Here is a 5735-nt window from a genome sequence, read left to right on the forward strand (position 1 = left end):
CTATTTTCTTTAGACTCTTAGTTTTGTTTTTTTAATTCGATATATGTACAACCCAGACCTGCACATACTAGAAGACATTCTAAAATCGTTAAACAGAAGTAGAATGGTATTTTGCCCACTAATCCTTCAATCTTTATCAAAATCAAATTTATATTTAGATTCTACAGAAATACATCGGCAAGAAACTCAGCAGTTACTCTTTACCAACACATCGCCACTTGGCCTAAATATTGAACAGGAATCTTACTAATATTATCAATGAGAAAATTTGGTTGAATTGATGTATTCTGGTAAATATATATTTTCAATTTCAGTAAAATGAGAATGTTATTAGAGAAAACCCTAGCTGTTGCTTACTTCATTTTATCTAGATTAATATTGTTATTGAAATAATAATTAACATTCATATATACCTCGGCGTTGATCCAGTTGCAATATACAATACCGAAGATCCCGAGGTCCAGTAACCATAATTACGTAAGTACTTAACTGGATAGACTTGGCGATATAGTCGAAATTCGGTCAAAACAACTTCTTCCTCTTCTTAATTTTTTTTTTATCATAGAATATAAAACTAACTATGAATGCATCATAGGTGCGCGTTTATAGGTATTCTGTATTGGATTAAAATCTGTGTATAATATTCACTAAATTGCAGTAAATGGCAACAAATAACACATACTCAATATTTATGTAACACAAATATCAACTTCCAGTAATTTTATGAATGAACAATGTCATTACGACGAAAATACAGAATGACCTCAGACCCGAGGTCTTGAATCAATTCGACATCAATATGAAATAATTGAATGATAACATATGGGACGAGTTTGTCGAACAATCAGCGGGTGATGTCATATTGACCAAAGTCGATATGGCGGTGCGTTCGCATTTCTCAAGTCTCGTTACAATTTCAGTAATATTTTTCTCCACGAGCAAGGTTTAAGAGGTGTCACGTAAGGTATAGTTTATATTTCTCAGAGTACCAAGGTCTACTATGGTAATATCTTGGCACCAGGTGATCCAATTTCAAATCTGCGTCAAATTAAAAATTAAAATAGCCGCGAAATCCGACTCTCAGTGGTTAAGAGTCTGTTTTTCCCTTGAAGAGAACGATGAGCTGATCAACACGCTGCTTCACTGCTTGCTCAATACATTTATAATGCAGTGATGAGACCTCCTTAAGTTTTTCTCACTTGTCCAAGTTATGAAATTACGTATAAAACTCGTTACCTCATTCTTATCAAGATTTAGGACTAGTAGATACTATTCGTCTTCTATCATTGCCAAAATACAAAAATGACTATGTATAGGCCTATATTGCTTCAATCATTTTAAGCCATTCAGCAATTTTCTTTAAATAGGGCAGGATTCAATAAAAAACCATCAACATTATTTCATAGTTTGGGTTTTTTTCCGAAACCGACTAGACTCATTGGATCATATTTATTTATATCTCACCGAATATATTTTCACTATCAAATTCCAAATTCAATTTTATTAAAAATAACGTTACGAGTACTTATACGTCATTGGTACATTTTTATTGTAGGTATGTTTTGATCATCGTTGAACAATGGAAACGATCTCTGATAGAGGAATTGATTGTATAGTATCCTGCACGCATCAATTTGTGCATTTTAGCTAGTGTAGTCACATTGTTTCACGATTGTGTCATTGCTTCCATTGATATTTACTGGAGAGCGATCAATTTCCGATACCAGTTCAAACTGGTTTCAATTGAAAACAAACATTTTACCGTTTTAAATACACTATGTTTTGCCAGCTTTTCTTCGTTTCGAATACGATATTTATTAATAAGGGATATTTTATATATTTATGTGAAGACCTCCAATTAAAGATATATAATGAATAAGTATAGTAAAAATAACGTTATAGAACAATTCAAAAGTAAATATTTGTTCAATTATAGGTACTATATCTTGTTTAATAAAGTCAATCCATTGAACACAAGATATCAAAGTGAGAATTAAAAAAATTAAACTTCAATTTTAAATTTAAGAACCAATATTAAAATAATATTGTATGATAAATTGAATATGTTTATGAATGAAACGCAAATACTAGCTTTAATTTTCTGTCTACTATATATAAAATAAACCTATGTACTAAATTTCGGCTTTCTAGTTTCAATTGTTTTGACTGTGCATTTAATAGTCTGGATTTTATAAGTATATACTCATAAAATCACATTAAAAAAATAATAGGAAAATGGTTCCTTGAAAGTAAAGCTACACGTTTAATCAAAATAAATAAGAATTAATAATAAACTAATTTTAATTTGATATTTATTTTAATTAAATTAATAATAGCCAATAATTTGATAAACATAAAAACTCTTACAATAATCATAGTAATTTATTTCACATCGAATATCGATAAATTATCGATATTTAACGCACATGACTATGCCTAACCTCCGTCGTTAAAAATATTGCTGTTTGAACGTGGAGTTCGCTTAGCGTTTTAATAAATTTGGAAAATTAAAGATTCATATCTGATGCCTTCAATAGGTAATACACCCGGCTTCCCCCTGATAAAGATGCTAAATGTATGAGGGTACTTAAATATGCAAAATCCAAAGAGATCTTTGTGAAAAACTAACGAATTCTTGAATATCTTCCTTTATTTATATATTTTATTGCAATTAATACTAAATATGAAGGTTACGTTAATGTTGAACTTGGTGTTAGGGCTTTGTGTTAGCCTATCTGGGTAAGTACCATCCACTAGTCACATATTCTACTGTCAATTGGGCCACCTGATGATAATTGGTCACCACCACTCTTAGACATTAACGCTGTACGAAAGTTTCATTCCTTCGCTATCGCCAACGCGCCACCAACCTTGGGAGGTAAGATGTTATGTCCTATGTGTCTGTGTACACTGACTCACTCACCCTTCTAACCGGAGTACCACAATACTAAGTAATGCTGCTTGGCGATAAAATATATGAGAGGGTGGTACCTACCCAGACGTCCACTAAACCCTACCACCAAGTATATCTATCACGGCTATCGAGACTTATTGGAGGTCAAATCTCATTCTTACTAATAATTATTATAGGTATATTTAATCACGAAGGCGCAACATTATTATTTATTAATAAAATGAATTAAACAAATATAATTTATTTTTTATATGTTTGGCTTCTTTACAGTCGTCTCACGCACACCAAGCCGCTTTACTCATAATAATGCACGTGGTTAAATATTTTTTCTTTACTTTAAAAAAAAAGTGTCTAGTGACCTTAATAATACTTGCTACTGAATTTATAGCATTCTAATATCATTAATTGAAGTTACTTTTATTATTAATAATCTGTACAACAAAATAAATTAGAAATGTTTTTTTTTTTTTATATAGCAGGCAATGGTTCTCCAATACACTGCCATTGTGACAGCCAACAATGCCGCCATATTGTTTTGACGAGATCCTTATACCAAATATTTCAAAAACGGGACGAACGAAGTACCTTCGAGTTAATTGCATCATTGCTTAATTATTTATGTTTAATTAGAAAAAGACCCCCCGAGCTAATTATTCCTACGCTTATCTTTCGAATGATTTATTTCGCCCCCATTTTTTTTAAGATCGCGTTTTTAATAATTACCAACTCGCCGTTCAGAATTCGATTTATCTCACTAATTTAATTAGAAGATATATTTTAGGGAGCGATTTTAATGTCTTTATCGTTATATAGCTGTGTAGCGCGGTTTCACCCGTGGTTTGATTATAGTACCTGTGTCAAAAAACATGTTTCTGTTTTAATGAGACGCACTTGCCTTGTTATGTTAACTATTAAATTAAGTAAGCTTTACAAAATCAAAATATTCTATATTCAAGCAAGCTCATAAAAGCACTCGAACCGTCATGATACAGTGATAGATTAAATGTAAAGCTAGCACCGGTCCGGGTAGTAAATTCTACCGTGAAGAACCGGCAAGAAACTCTGAAGTTACTCATTCCCACTAATTTTATTACATAGTATATCAGTAAATTACTAATGAATATTTATATATTCTGCCTAGATATCAACAAAAAATTCTAAGTGCACGCTTTTCTATTTTCAATACAATCATGTATTTAGTAATACGTCCTTTATATCGATATGTACCTTATTTATCAATTTATCAATCAATATAATCATATAAAATAACGAATCAAAAATCCTACTTGAATTAGAATTAAAAAAAAAAAAAACACTATTGCTTGCCCGTTTTTGAATCGGTAAACCTTCAGTTCATGTATTTTAACTAATAAGCCATCTCGTCTTGAAATTCGGGTCGGTGAATACACAAATGGCAGTTTTTCGCGACTTTATTTCCCTCACCATCAAGTAAGATAATTATTATAAAAACAAATTAATGAAATTAAATTTAAGTAATCTGGCTTTGAACGCGTCATCATGGATTAAGATTCACGCGTTCCAACTACAAGACCATTCGAGAATGTATATTTAAATTTGATAATATTCATATAAGTGATCTAATAGATGTATAGTTAACATTAACTATTCAAACTGCGTCATTAACACCGATGAACGAAATAAAAAACCTCCCCCGGGGGTGAGTAACGTGCGACCCGTTCGATCGCCACACGGCAGGCGTTAATTTAAAATGACAAAACAAATAACAGTTGGCTTCAGTTGCAGTCAAAATTCACACTATTCCAATGCGGGGATTAATTAAATGTATCGTGACGATGATGTCGCGAAACTGGAAGTGGTATTAAATACATTCAATAAATCATTCTTGGGGCAAGGTATCCGCTTCTTTAATAAAATTCCGCAGACATTTTTAACTATGCCGTTTCATAGATTCAAGTCAATTGTAAAAAACACATCGGTAAAGAAGGCATATTATTCGATACAAGAGTATATTGATGATAAAAAAGCGTGGAGTTAATGCTTGTTGACTTCCAGGCAGGAGACATAACATACATATATAATTGTATTTAACTAACGTGACTGTATTTTTAGATATTGAAAAAGAGTAACTACTGAGTTTCTTGCCGGTTCTTCTCGGTAGAATCTACATTCCGAACCGGTGGTAGCTTTACTTTAAATAGTTTGTTAAATGACGATTCAAAAGTGCTTGTAAAAACCTACTTGAATAAAGTATATTTTGATTTTGTTTTTTTTTTTTTTTATTATTAATTTAGTATGGTTAAAAAGTTATGCCCCGGGTGAGGATCGAACTCACGACCTTAAGATTATGAGACTTACGCGCTGCCTACTGCGCTACCGAGGCGATGGTATAAAACATGAATATTGAGAATAATTTCCGTAGTCATATCTGAATCGGTACTTAGAAGCCCTGTGTTATGTATCTGATGAACTGTTAAAATTAAAGCCCTTCAAAATATTTTAAAAGTATTCTTGGCAGAGCTGCAGTAATGTATTGCAAAGACGTTACTTTTCAATAAATTTAGCGATGGTACGACTTGATACAGTCCATCTTTGTAGGTACCATCCACTTAACCATTATTCTCCCGTCATATATACCTAAGAGTTTGTATTGCTTTGTGAATGGGAAGTGAGTAAGTGAGCCAGTGTAATCAGTAGCTCATATCTTGGATCTGATCTGATACATATATATATGTTTGGTACCACAAAATAGTAGAATTATCAGTAACATTGCAAATTTACAATACTGAAGAGGTAAATACAATTTACATTCTAATAAAACAAATTAAATATAAATCTTAAT

General features: G+C 31.8%; 1 non-coding gene across 1 annotated transcript; it reads right to left on the reverse strand.

Moving 5' to 3' along the window:
* Positions 1-5203: 5203 nt before the first annotated feature.
* Trnam-cau lies at positions 5204-5276 on the reverse strand. Its single transcript has one exon. It is a non-coding gene; the product is annotated as a tRNA-Met (tRNA).
* Positions 5277-5735: the final 459 nt, after the last annotated feature.

The sequence above is a fragment of the Vanessa atalanta genome, chromosome 20 (assembly GCF_905147765.1).
Source record: "Vanessa atalanta chromosome 20, ilVanAtal1.2, whole genome shotgun sequence".
Taxonomy (NCBI): domain Eukaryota; kingdom Metazoa; phylum Arthropoda; class Insecta; order Lepidoptera; family Nymphalidae; genus Vanessa; species Vanessa atalanta.